Source organism: Marmota monax, unplaced genomic scaffold (assembly GCF_021218885.2).
Source record: "Marmota monax isolate L192 unplaced genomic scaffold, Marmota_monax_Labrador192_F-V1.1 WCK01_AAM20220418_F8-fsc00016, whole genome shotgun sequence".
In the NCBI taxonomy this organism is placed as follows: Eukaryota; Metazoa; Chordata; class Mammalia; order Rodentia; family Sciuridae; genus Marmota; species Marmota monax.
In genome coordinates, this window is record NW_026695209.1 from 13275642 (window position 1) to 13290872 (window position 15231).

Genomic DNA, 15231 nt, shown 5'->3' on the forward strand with positions numbered 1-15231 from the left:
GCAACTTAGCAAGGCCTTAAGTAACCTAGCAAGACCCTGTATCAAAATAAAAATAAAAAATAAAGGGCTGGGGATTGAACCTCTGGGTTTAATCCTTAGTTAAAAAATAATAACTCTTACAAAATAGATACAAAAAAATTATAAAAATGTGGAAAATGTATATGAACAGACATTTAGAAAAAAAGAGAAATGGAGACTAAACATTAAAAATACTTAATTTTATTAACAATCAGATAAATATGCAAGTATGTATCACAAAGATATATCTTTCTGCTTTCATCAGACTAGACAATATTGAGCAGTATGATAATGCTAAGTATTAATAAGCATGTAGTTCAATTAAAACTTTAATACGGCATTAGTAGAAATATAAACTTGGTAAATATTTCTGGAAGACAGGTTAGCATTATTTTATAAAATTAGGTGATAAGTCTCCTATTTATAAACCATGGAGAAATGGTTGTACAATTTACATTAGGAGAAATATATAAGAATATCCACAATAACATCCTTTATAAAAGCAAAAACTGGAAACAACTGAGATACCCACATATAGTAGAACAGATAGAGATTTTCACATAGTGGACCACAATACAGCAATGAAAGGTAAGGCTATATACCTACACAAAACAAGTTAGAAAGTTGTTTTTGAGTGAAAAAAAAGTCACAGAAATCAATAAAGAATTAATACCTTTCTACTGTGTCAATTTAACTAACTTGGAATTACATGTCACATTTTTTCTGTGTGATTTTGAATTAAATATTCGGTAGAGAAATTTATCTAATATTTGTATGGGGAAATTTGGAACAACACAATCAACAAACATAGTCTATACCACTGAGTAGAGAAGGTACATTTATTTGTTTTTATGTAATTTTTAACTTTTCTTTTATAATCCATAATTTTATAAATATTTTCTAATTCCCATCAAGACTTTTTTAAATAGTAAGATATTAAAAGCTTGCAATTCAGTTTTCACATGTATTGCTCTTTTAGTTCCTTTTCTATTGTTGATTTCTACTTTCATTGCATTTTGAACACAGAAGATACTCTGTTGAGATTCATGTGTAGTTTCAGATCATACATTTCCACTTATTTTGGCAAAACTTCTCCTTCAGCTTCTCTGATTTTGGCCAGGTGTGGTTCAGCTTTCTGGTGAAGAGAATCACCTTGCCCTTCAGGTCACCTGCATCATCAGGACTGGAGACTAGCAAGACAGACTTGCTTCTGGCTTTGTCCTTGCTTTTTCCTACTTACTTCATTCATACCCACCTTTGCTTCCATGGTCAGGGCCTCTGGCTTCAAGCTCAGAGAAGCAAAAAAAAAAAAAAAAAAAAAAGACCTAAATAGTCAATCTAATTAGTTATTAATTCTAATTAATTTTTATTTTAAAGCATTTTGGATTTTGGATTTTCAGACTGGGGATACTCAAACACGAAAGTTTATGCAAATCTTCCAAAATCTGAAAAACTCTTAATTCTGAAACATTCTGGTCCCAAGCATTTTAGAAAAGGGATACCCATAATAGACCCACAATAAAACCTGTGATAAAATGAACCGTTATTTTACATCACTCACATGGGTTCTGCCTTCCTGAGAAAACCCTGATACAAATAATATGATGTCACTGTGGGGCCTTTTAGGTAGCTCAACACTAAAACTAAATACTGTACTGCTTACATAAGTATCATAAATGATAAAACATTTTCACACTGCAATTATTTATTTTTATTATTTTAATTGAACACATTTATGGGATTCATTGTGATAATTCAATACATGCATCCAGTGTGTAGTGATCAAATCAGGAATATTTAACATTTACCTCACCTTATAATTACTTTGTTTTGGAGGCTTTGAGCTCCACTTTTCTAATTGTTTACAAACTATAGAAATAAACTTTTTTTTTCTTTTTTAAAGGACATGACAAAACCAAAATTCTTCTCTGGGAGGGAAGTAGGAATTAAAAATTAAAATAAGGAAAGATTGGTAGATTTGGAGATATTTGGATTGATGGTCTTAGGTAGAAAGAGGGATTCACTCACTGGTGTTCATTTTATCACAGGTTTTATTGTAGGTCTATTATGGTTATCCATTTCTAAAATGCTTAGGACCAGAAATGTTTCAGATTTGAGTTTTTTTCAGATTTTGGAAGATTTGCATAAACGTTCCTGTTTGAATATCCCCAATTTGAAAATAAAAAATCTGAAATGCTTCAAAATAAAAATATTTTGATTGTCAGCATATGTCAGATTTCACATTTTTAGATTAAGGATGCTCAGCCTGTATTCTGTTTCTTAACTTAAATATAGATTTTTTTATATATATATACAATATATACACATATATGTGTATATATATATATATACACACACACATATATGTATATATATATATATATGCATATGTATAAAATATTATATAAGAATTATAAAAACAAAGCCCTAAGATGGGCATGAAAATAAGAGTGAAGTTAAGAAACTAGGAATTCAACAGGAAAATATAGGCAGTGTCTAGAGCAAAAGGTACACTGATTTTCTGAACCAGCCCTAAAGAAAAACTGTCCTAAGAAAGAGCAAAGATTGGAAAGATGAGCAGGCTCAGAAGCAAGCCACAGAGTAATTACTATAATTGGGAAAGAGTGCCCTTAAATCACTTTGGTTTATAGCAGAACAGCTTGTCTGTCATATGTGCTAAGGCTGCAACTAGTGAGGGCTCTATTTTGCATGAAGTTGCAACAGGTTCCTAACATAGTTCCTATAGCCAGAGAAGCAATGGAATACTATCCCATCACTCTGCTTCATTACTGTACATATGAAAATAAGAACACCTGTAAACATTCATAGTTATATTTCCTTCATTATCTTTTCATTTTAGAACAAAAGACATTATCATTATTTGGAGATGACAGTTACTGAGATCAATTAAACAGACTAAATGTATCAAAAATCAATACCTTAAATGTATGGAGCTGGAGAATATCATGCTAAGCAAAATAAGGCAAACCCAAAAAACCAAAGGCCTAGTTTTCTCTGATAAGCAGATGCTGATCCATAATATGGGGTGGGTATAGAGAAGAATGAAGGAACTTTAGATTGGGCAGAGGGGAGTGAGGGGAGGGGAGGGGGTGTTGGGGTGGGACAGATGGTGGAATAACATGGGCATTATTACCCTATATACACATATGATTACCAGTGCGACTCTGCACCATGTATAACTAGAGGAAGGAGAAGTTATGCTTTGTGTATAATATGTCAAAATGCAAATGTCATGAATAACTAGAACAAATTAATTTTTTTTAATTAAAAAAAATCAATAACTTAAGAGTGTTTAATTGGTAATGTAATTCTAATAAACACTGTGTCACAATACCAAAAAGCTACAGGGTATCTTTAAATAAACTTAACCCAGAATATACAATATCTATATGAAGAAACCTATAAAACTGTATCACAGGATGTAGAAGTCCTCATTAAATGTGGTAATATATCTTGTTCTTGATGAAAATTTCATTGTTGTAAAGATGTACAATATCTTACGTTCAACACATAAAGTTTTATTACAAAACTTAATGAGTCTTTTGGAGGAAAGAAACTAGGTTGAGTTGATTCTTAATTCCATGTAGAAAAATAAATCAATTGAAATAGAAGACAAGATGGTCAAAATGAAGTATAAGAATACATTTGTCCAGCCAGATATAATATTTATGATAAAGCTTAAGTGAATAAAATAGTATGTTACTAATCTTTATAATCACTTTAATGAAACACAAGTCAGGCAAAAAGGTCTATCTGCATATGGGAATTTAATATATGGCATATGTAGCATTTAAAACCAATGAGGAAAAAATAGTTTATTTAGTTAATTCTATTTTAACAATTTCTTATCTATTTAAGAAGAAAGTTGAAAATCAATCTCACAACATACATTAGAATGCACTTCTATTAAATTCATAATTTGAACATAAAAAACAACAAATATGTAAGAGTTAAAAGCAGGAGTATAGTTGAAACTGAATTTGGGAAGTCATTTCGTTGAATGGCACCAACCTTAGACGCCCTAAAGACTTAATTATATAAAAATCTAAAACTTTGACATAATAACAGATGGCATACACAAAATAAAAAAATGAATGATGTACTGGGAAAAACAAATACAACATGTAATTAAGATTATTTTAATGTGAATATTCATAACAAATATCTATAAAATACTAGCTAAAATGACTAAAAGATTAAAAAAATGGGGAACAAATAGCTCACTCAAATAACTGTAAATGAATCATGAACATTTTTTTAAATTTATTTTTTAGTTTTAAGTGGACACAATATCTTTATTTTATTTTTATGTGGTGCTGAGATCGAACCCAGTGCCTCATGCATGCTAGGCGAGCACTTTACCACTGAGCCACAACCCCAGCCCTGAATTGTGAACATTTAACATCATGAATAAACAAATGCAAAAATACAGTAATTATATTCCCCCACCCTGATCAGATCAATATTGATAATAAGCAGCATTGGCAAGAAGGCAGAGGGGCAGAGGCTTGTACACTTTATATTGGACTATAAATTAGTACAGTTCTTTGAAAGGCAAATTGGCAGTATCTGTCAAAATTCTGAATTTACAAAGTGTTTTACTTCTAACAAGTGATAACAAATAACTGTAAGGAAAAACAGACATACAAGTATTTTACTGCATAAGTATATGGTTATAGTAAAAACACTAGAAATAAACCAAGTATCCAATAAGAGGGATTATTTCAGTAAATTATAACATATTCATGTAGTAGAAAATTATGTGGCTATTAGACTGACACAAAATTATGTACATCAACATGGAAAGATATCACAATATATTGTCAAATGAGATAATAAAATTACAGAGCAATATATATGATATAAACACATTTCTGTTGATAAAAATGTATAGCTATGTTTATGTATGTCTATGCAGAAAAAAAATCAAGAAAACATACCACACAGGGAACTTGGATTGTTTGAAAGGGAGCTTTCTTTTTAACTTATTCAACCATTGTGGTGTTGAAAGTTTTTACAATAGGCTATATGAAGAAAATATTTGCAGCTGGTCTAAAATGTAAAGGAAAAAAATTCACATTAGAAAAAGGATAAATCTAGGGCATCAGTATATATTTCACCTATTCCTCTGAGCTCATCATCTTCATGAATAAAACAACTCTTTGCTAACATCTGAAATTCTTAAAGTAAATGGCACTGAAATAAGCTTAATCCATCCCCTAGGATAGTGAAAAAACACAAGTTTTAGGAGAAAGACAACTAATTTTACTAAAAATATATTTGAAACATTAACATTAGCTGGAAGACTAAAATTTATTATTTTCTTTATTGAAATCTTGGCACAATTAATTCTCTCTTTCATTACCAATTACATCTTTCATTATAATTTTTAAAAGACACAAACACATGCCTTTAATAAATGGAAGTAGATGTATCTAAGTTAATACATGAAATAGTGTCCCCAAAGCCCCCTCCACCAATATAAACATTTCCTTGAAGTAGTTATGACTCCTCTTAAAATTTAATCACTATCTAAGCAACTAGTAATTAAATGTCCAAGCTCCTCCAACTAGGTTATGAACACCCTGAGCTCAGAAACCTTCCATCTTGATTTCCTACTGTATTTGGAGAACGTAGGAAATGGTAAAGGTAAAGTAAATATTTGTGGAAGGAAAGAAGAAAGGGATGGAAGGAGGCAATTAGGGACAGAAAAAGGGTGGGAAGGAATCACTTTTTAGAACAAATGAATCTTCAAGGTCACCTATTTTCAATAGATATAATCAATGTCATGTCATCGATGTTTACAATATAAGCATCATACAATCAATGTCACAGAATAGCTCTGGAAATCTCTTCTGATATGGGCTCATTATTCTTTCTGTTCTTATATGCAACAGATTTTATTCTGCTCCCAATCAGTGAATTTCATTCTAATTGGAACCAACAGAGTATCTCCATGAACACTATATAGCAAACTTGATAAAAATTTAGTCAACTCTTCAACACTTCTGTTTTAGTCAGCTTTTCGTCTCTATAACCAAAAGACCTGACAAGAATAATTCAAAGGAAGAAAAGTATATTTGGTGCTCACAGTTTCAGAGGTCTAAGTCTATAGATGACCAACTCCAAGAAGGATGTAGCAGAAGAAAGCAGTTCAGGACATGGCAACAAAGAAGCAGGGAAAGAGTTCTGTATACCAGGAACAAAAAATATTCCCCAAAGGCACATCTCTATTAACCTACATTCTCCAACCACACCTTACTTGCCCACAGTCACCACCCAGTAAACCCAGTCAAGTGAATTAATGCACTGATTAGGTTAAGGCTTTCATAACCCAATCATTTCAGCCCTACACTTTCTTGCCCTGTCTCACACATGAGTTTCTGAAGACACTTTATATCTAAACGATAACAACTTCTAAGGTAGTTGTTAAAATATTTGAATCAGAACACTTGTTTAGGAAAAATGGGCTGGTAACATTTTTGACCCCTTCCCTTCTCTCCCTTATCTGAAGCCTGCATATAGTAGAGATTAGAAAGCTCTTCTCTTATGTGCCTTTATTGAAGCTTTTATTGTGTGCCTTTGTGTTAATCAACAATCTAAGATCATAATGTTGTATTATTAAAAACTGAATAACTAAATACTTTAAATATACCACTGAAGATTTTTCTCTGTTGAAAAGAGAAAACTAACCTAAAAACTGATACATGCTGTCATATTGCATAATCTATAGTATATTCATTCTAGTCTAGCTTTGCAAAATAAGTTTTAACTATCAGTATAGTTTGATTCATGTACTCAAAAGCCATATTGTAAATCTAATGATTTTGCTATGGCCAAATACTGTTTTGATGGGTTCAGGAACAATGAAGATGACAATAAGGATTAAACTATTGAAGTCTCATAAGGCATAATTAAGTCTAGGATGAGAAAGCTAACTTGAGACATATAGCACTTATTTGAATTCTAAAGCTGCTAGAAAAAAAAATTAAAGGGTATAATTTGCATTGGAAATAATGCATAACTTAGTCATACTTTGGAGACAAAAATTTAAAAATCATACAAGAACACAAATCTGTGTGATCATCAACTTGTTCTTTTTAGGGGGTGAAGTCATTAATTAATTCAACAAATATTATGTGCCAAAGAGTTATTCATGGAGTTATTAATTACAGTTCACAAAGTAAATCATGTATAAAGCAAAAGTGAAAAATAACCCAAGGTATTAAATTATTTCATCTTTAACAATTATAACAATACTAAGTATAAAATAGTATTTTATATATGTATCCAAGAACTATTACAGACAGAATTGTGCCCCTCCCAAATTTGTATGTTGAAGTCTTAACCTCCATTGTAAAATGTGACTATCTGGAGACACAGTTTTTTTTTTTTGGGGGGGGGGCAATTAAAGCTAATGAGGTCATAAAAATGGGGTTCCAGTCTGACAGGGATGTGGCCTGGTAAGAAGAGGAAGATGCTTCTCTTTCTCCCCAGCTTTTTTTCAACCAGCTGAAAGGCCAAGAAGAAAACTCCTAAAATAATCCAAGTGGTCAGCACTTTTATCTTAGACTTCCCAGTCATCAGAACTGTGAGAATAGAAATTTGCATTCTTTAAGCTACCAGTCTATGGTATTTTATTATGGCAGTCCAAGCTGACTAAAACAAGAACATACACTTCATTAAATAAGAAGATGTACTCTTAAATTCTACCTTTAGTTTCCTGTTCGTAAAAAAGGTATTAATTCACCCCTAAAATCCATTTTTAGGGGAAAAATTTATAATATATACAAATCAGCTGTTAAGAAATCAAACAAATGGTAACTTATTACTTTATTCTTTACTCATCATTTAGACTGGTTAGCAAATCACACACTTTTCACAACTTAAGAGGAACTTGATACATATTTAAGTGCTAAGTCATTATTAATAACAGGCAGTCCAAAATGAAGTGATTTTTCTCTTATGAGACCTTTCTCTTAATTTTTAACATCACAGTAATGTGACTTTTAATGACTAGTTGCATGACACAAAACACAAATGACAATTAAACAAGATAAAAGATTATACAATTATTTCACAAAGTTCATGTAGTATTTGATGAAATTTTTAAAATACATGATTTAATTGTTTGTAAAAATTTACATAATAAAGTAAAAATTAACCTTAGAATGATATTTGACACCATAAAGTCAAAGCCTATATAATGGATAGATAAGCCCAATTACCTTAGAAAAATGGAAATATTTATGATGATCTGCCCAAAATACATTCATTAAATCACTATTCAAAAACAACTGATCTCCATGTATGGAATGCTGTGAAAATGCTAAAATAAGTCTTAATTTTATTCTTTAAGCAGTTGGCTCCTCAAGACTTAATGAAATGTCCAAAATATGTTTTATTTTCATATATGCTTTGTATTTACTCTATTTTATTTTTATTAACTATATTTAAGCATCCATAATGTATTTACCAATGTACTAAGATGTGAACATGCAGCAGAGACCAAGACAATAACTGGTATTGTTATTGTGTGTTTACATCTTTATATTCCTTATGACTTAGGCACACTCACTAGTGAAACTTAGGGCACACTGTAATAAATAAGGTATTTAGATATAAGAATAGCATATGTGCCACACTCCAATCTAAACCCATGGCAGACATTGCTAATTAATTATGGCTGTCATTCTTAAAGAGTCTGAATATGATGTGAAAATTCTTTTCATTACAGTATTCACATCAGCCATTATCAACCAATTACAGTTTAACAAATAAGTTAAAATATCTATTTCAACCTGAGTAGAATGCAAAATGGAGGGGACAACATACTATTACTTCTACTTTAACAAATAGAGGCAAAATGCACACATCCAAAAGTCAAGTTTGTAAAGACATCAACAGTCAGGAAGCAAACTGGACTACATGAACTATTTCCAGAGATGAAATATGCCCTCTTAGGAAAGATGAAACTAATAGTTTTATTTATTGGGAACACAGGAAAATCTGTGCACGTACTAAAAATCAAGCTGACTTAAGCAAAAATTCACAATGAGAAAGAAAAATCAGCACAGCTTTTGGTGGTCACTGAATATAGAATCTCAAGGAGCCCCAAATATGAATGCTGGTTTGGTACAAAGGAAAACAGAAACTCCTGCTTTCTTGTAATGCTTAGGTGACAAAGCTCCTAAAAAGAGATGGATCTGCAATAAATACAGGATATGTCTCTACCGGTCACTACTTTAGGGAAAGACTAAATTTAATGAGATAGACTACAATAGTACTAATTTTTAGATGTGGGGTTTTAACATATTTTATGTACAAAAGACCCCAATAGTTCAATGACAGCAGTGCTAAATGGAGCAAAAAGTGCTATAAGATTCTTGTATTCTTCAAAACATGATAAAAAGACCATCTGTGATAACTCAAAGGTATGTGCTAAAATCACTGATAGCCACTGAAGAATAAAAGAGAAAATAAATTTTTTAAAAAAATTTTAAATGATCTTAAGAAAAGTACAAAAGAAGTAAAAGAAAAAAAATGAATTAGGAGATTTTGTTGTTAAAAGCAACCTTGGTAGAATAAATCTATTTATTAAGCAATATCCATAGCTATATTTAAAGTAAATAAAGATTTCAAGTAAAAGTCTAATTGTCCCAACTTGCATTGAAACTAAAGCCTAACTGTATACTATTTACATGAGAACATTTAAAGACATATTGGATAAAGAGATACAGGATTGGAAAAAATGTACTAAGCACAGACTAGCAAAAGAAAGCTACAGTTACTATACTAATATGATAAGGCAGGGCTGGGAAGGGGGTACAGCAAGCAAGTGCAAGTGCTTAACACACTGACAGTAGAAAGCGAGTAGCTCCTAAATAAAGAGTGAGGCATCTATTACACAATTTAAGGAGATTCTTCCCATTATAATTTGGATCTGGAATGCCCGCCCCCCCAAAAAGCTCGGGTGTTAAAAGCATAGTCTCCATTGCAGCAAGGTTCAGAGATGGCACAGATTCCCTGAGCTCTGATATCACTTCTCAACTCAACAAGGACATTGTGCTCTACATGGGATTTCCTTCTCTATACTGTGGCCTTCGCAGTTCTATCATCAGTTGCTAAATAAATATTGTCAAAAATAGGGCAGGCCATCTAATTGGTTAGTTCTGTGAGAGTGTTCCTGAAGCAGGTGTCCATGACGTGAGTGTTTTCCCCTTTTCCCTTGATGACAGTCTCTAGTTTCATGGGGTGTGACAGCAAAGACTCCATTCTTTAGAATAAATTTTCAAATTATACAATGAATCAGCAAATCTAGACTGTGAAAAACTTTGTAGGACAAATTTCTTCAAAACTACAAATTGAAGAATTTATTTGGATTGGAATTCAAAGAGTCACCTGGAAGGCAATAATATATTTATGAAGCATTTGGAAACTAGAGCACTGACAATTACTAATAACAAAATATAACTATGGATATTTAGGCTTAATAATATTATTGTGTGTGTTTTTGAAAACACTGTTAGATAAATCTATTAAAATATTTAAGGCTAAAATAATATATCTCACATTTGATTTAATGCAATATAAAATGAGAACTGGGTAGAAATAGACATAAAATTGAATCTAGATGAGGTACATAAAAATTAGTTCCCTCTACTCTAATATATATTTAAAATTTTATATAATAAATGTATTGTTTTTTGACCCAAAAATGTGTTCTATTTTCATTTACTAAAAGGTATTGTTTCAGTGTTAGGATAGTTTAACAGCTTTTTTCTTTTATTCTTAAATTTACTTCTGTGGATTTTATCTTCTTGTTTGCTACCACAAATGTGATATTTCCTGCCATATTGTTTTATATCTGGTTCTTATTTGCAACAGGAAAGTTATCTTTGCATAATATTATTAAACAAGTTCCCACTTAATTCTTATTGCTTCTCAAATATTCTTAGCTTATTTTCTTTGTAAATAATCATGTTTATAAAATGAAAAATCTGCCCCTTTATTCTTTTCCCAAATTTGTAACTTCCATTTTATTTCTTTGCACTAGATATTCCAGAGAAATATTATATAATAGTTGTAAATAGGCATTTTTATCTCATTTCCAATTTTACTAGTTGTAATTTGAAGTTTGATGATGGTTTATTGTTTGAGTATTTTTTTTACATGTAAGGAAATATCCTTTTAATTTTTGTGTTTTGTTGTTTTCAGATATGGATTTTAAAGGAACAATCAGGTAGTTTTTGGTCTACCCCATTTGTATTTGTTAGTATTGATCCTAAATCTGTCATCTATTTTTTGTTCCTATTGCTTTATTGATATGCTTGCCCTAGGAATTTTTACAATTAAATTGACTCTCTTCTATAGAAAACACAAAAAATTTACATATTTTTATTTTGTTCCACTTATTTTTCTTTATAACCTATTCTTTTTTCTATGTTTCCTTTTTCTTAGTCCTTCTAATAGTTGCATTTTTTACTTTGAATTACATCTTAAGTTCTCCATTCTACATAACATCTATTAGCTCCTTGCCATGAAAACAGGAATAAATAAGTACATCTACTTTTATTTTTCTGTTCTTACTCTTCTCATTTCCCAACACCACTGTAGAGGTTCTTGGTCCTCGGGGATATAATAATATTAAAAAGAACTTTTTATATAATATAAAAAGATTTGTATATTTATATAATATATATTTATATAATATATTTATATAATATAAAAAGATTTTTATATAATATAAAAATATTTATATAATATTAAAAAGATTTGGGCTTTTGAGCTGATGAAGTTTGGAATAGCTCTTCAGACTTTAAGTTAATGTTGTTAACAGGATGAGATTTGGAAGGGATGCTTCGTTTTGTATATGTACAGTTATGAATCTTTGAGAACAAGAGGACAAATCATGATATAGGAAGAATAACTGCCTCCCAAAGAAGTTCACACTCTTATTCATGGAACTTATGACTATGTTTCCTTACATGCCAAATAGGATCTCTGAAGATATGATAAGGTAAAGAGCTTGAGATGGAAATTATCCTAGGTTTTCTGAATGGATCCAACTTAATCACATGATCTTTTTTTAAAATATATTTTTTATAATTTTATTTATTTATTTATTTTTTTATGTGGTGCTTAGGATTGAACCCAGTGCCTCACCAGGGCTAAGCAAACAGCTCTACCACTAAGCTACAGCACCAACCCCAATCACATGACCTTTAAAGGATACAAAACAATGTCCTCTAAGAGGGACCTGACCCACTGTTATTGGCTTTAAAGATGCAGTAAGAAATTTCTGAGCTAAGGAATGTGGGTGGCCTCTACAAGTTTGGAACAGCCTTTAGTTTACAAACAGAAAGAAAATGGGACCTTGATCCTATAATCACAAGGAAATAAATTCTGCCAATTTGAATGTACAGGAAATAGATTCAAACCTAGAATCTCCAGAAAGGAACACACCCTGATGACTACTTGATTTTCACTTGTTCTTTTTAGTTGCACAGGGCAGTAGAATATATTTTGATATATTTACACAAGCCTGGAATATATCTTTAGGATCCCAGGCTTTTGGATGTACACAATGTTTAAATTCATTGTGCATAGTAAAAGTATGTCTGATTCAGTCCACTGTCATTCCTAATCTAGCCCCGCTCTTTCCCATCATTTCCCTTTGTCTAATCACTGAAGTTCTATCCTCCACTCCCCTTGTTGTGGTTAGCATTCACATATCAGAGTGGACATTCAACCTCTGGTTTTTTGAGATTGGCTTATTTCATTCAGCATGACAGTATCCAGATTTTAATCCTATGAATTCCAAATCAAATTTCTGAATTGTAAAATAATAAGATCTGTATTAGTTCAAGACATCAAATTTGTGGTAAATTTAAGACAGCATAAAAAATTAATGTTCAATTTAAATTCCTCCCCTTAGATAAAGGCCTGCCACTCTAAAAGCATATAAACTCTAGCTACTCCTTGAACAAGTGAGAATACTTTTACCAAGGAGAAAGGAATGGGTGGCAGGAAGCATGACAATGAGCAGTGACTGACACAATCTTCCTGATCTGCTTTGACTTCTCTAGTCCTATATCTCATACTTCCACCCATACTTCATGTCCCTAGAGTTTCTAACCTAGGGGATGTTTTTCTGCTCCTATGCTCTTAGTAATACAGTTCCTTCTACCTAGAAATCCCCAGCCTACTATTCATACTACTCCTCCATTAATCTATGTTTTAGTTCCCTTTACCCTCCAAAATATTGCTCATATTCTCTTCCACAAACCGCTTCAAGTTAAGAGTATAGTATTTCTTCAATTCTGTTTCTGCTAGCTGTCCAGGCTGGTATTATAGTATATGCTATATACTACAGTATATAGCAACTCCCCAGCAATATTTGTTAGTATCATTATTTCCCATAACAGTATTCAAAAATTGAATATAAATTCTTCACAAAAATTTTACTGAATAGTACTTGTTATATACATGTATACATAAGTTTCACATTTCACATGCTTAAAAAACACAAATAGCATATTAGAATGAATCCTCAATAGTCTTAATTCAGATTCAATATCCATTTATATATACAATTGAATCAGCTAGAAAGCTAATAGAGGTTTATTCCCATAGAAAACAGATTCAAGTCTCCAGGATCTTCAGTCTCAAGAACTTTAGCAGTTAAAATGTTAGGGAACAGACATATACGAATGGTGGGAACATGAAGTTAAGAGAATAATTCTATAAAATTGGCACCTTGGTGGCTGACCCCCACATGCTTTCTTTTCCAAGAAGCAATTTGGAAAATTGCGGGCCTATCTGACCAAAGTGAACAATATAAGTTACATTCCTGAGCAGACTACCTGTTAACTGCAAGAGAAATGCAGGCCCAAGATAATGTCAAGGGAGAAATCCAGGAGACTTTTGTGACTAGATCCTAAAACTCTGGGAGATAAGAGTTCTTCCCAAATGTAAAATCTGCAAAAATGGATGCTTAAGAATCTAATGAGTTCCAGTCAGCATGGGCCAAGGTAACCTAGAGTTACCATGACAGTGGGGACTTGAAAGTCTGATGTCATCCTTCTGCCAGACAAGTCATGAGGTGCAGGACTCTGGAAGCTTCTCTAGGATCCCCAATAAAACTGGAGTGCATGAGAGGCATATTGTTTCTCTCCTGAGAGAACCCACTCCTTCCCTTGAAAGTGTCCCTTTCCCTTCCCTAGCTCTTAATAAATTCATGCCTATTACTTGGAACGACATGTCTGAAATTCTTCTGACTTAGTCTCAAGGATCAGGGTTTGAAGAGGGTGGTCCTCCCTTTGCCTCAGTTTCTCACAGGCCCCAGCTCCGTCACAAAAACAACAAAAGTAGTGTCAAAAGGAGCCCACGACTAAGAAATGAGAATCAAAAATTATCAACTAAAAACTTAAAAAACATTTCGTAAGTATTCTAACTAGCCAATATATGTTATAGGACCTATCCATAAAGGACATTCTGGCCACTTATGATTTAAGATAAAGCTAGGTTTATTGTTTTGTCAAGGGCCCACTTTGGTGCTTAGCAATAGAAAAATGCGCTCTTAGATAAATCCCATTCACTGAAGATTACTTGAATTCGTTTGTCCCAAACCAAAAGTAGAAGCCTGAAGAGCCTACTAGAGTTCCAGGACTGTGCCCAGGGTAATGAGTAGGGACATTAGGCCTCCTCTGGGCTTGCACTGAGGCAAGGGGAAGCTGGAGGGGCTTGCGGGTTTAGAAGAACTCCATCTAAAATCTAGATCACAGGCAAAGAAACACGCTTTACACGCAAGCCGAAGGCAAAAACAAAGGCCAGCGCCCTAGGCCAGAGACCAAAGAAAACATCACCCTAAGGGTTTCCACCCTCCTTCTCAAGCTTTCCGCCAGATAGGGCACAGGACTACACTTCCCAGAATGCAAAGCGGAAGGGCGGAGCTAAAAAGAGACTGTGTTTACCTCAAGTTGGCCCCAGGCGTTTGAGGTTTGGTAATAACTCTAGTCCGTCCCTGTGCCGGCCCTCCATCTCAGCCTCACTGGTTCCGCAATCCGCGCGTGGGAGGGCGCCTGGATCGTCACTGGCAGCGGTTGAATGGAGGCTCTCCGCCCCGCGGCCTTACGGTACTTGATGTCCTCGCTGTGGACGGAGCAATAGCTTCTTCCACTGCGTCAGAAC

At 32.8% G+C, this 15231-nt stretch overlaps 1 long non-coding RNA gene across 1 annotated transcript; it reads right to left on the reverse strand.

The window, feature by feature from the left end:
* Positions 1–203: 203 nt before the first annotated feature.
* On the reverse strand, positions 204–15164 carry LOC124083723 (uncharacterized). The gene is made up of 3 exons (XR_006848899.2): positions 15015–15164; positions 4980–5091; positions 204–1307 (listed from the first exon to the last, which is right to left on the reverse strand). It is a non-coding gene; the product is annotated as an uncharacterized LOC124083723 (long non-coding RNA).
* Between the last annotated feature and the right edge of the window lie 67 nt (positions 15165–15231).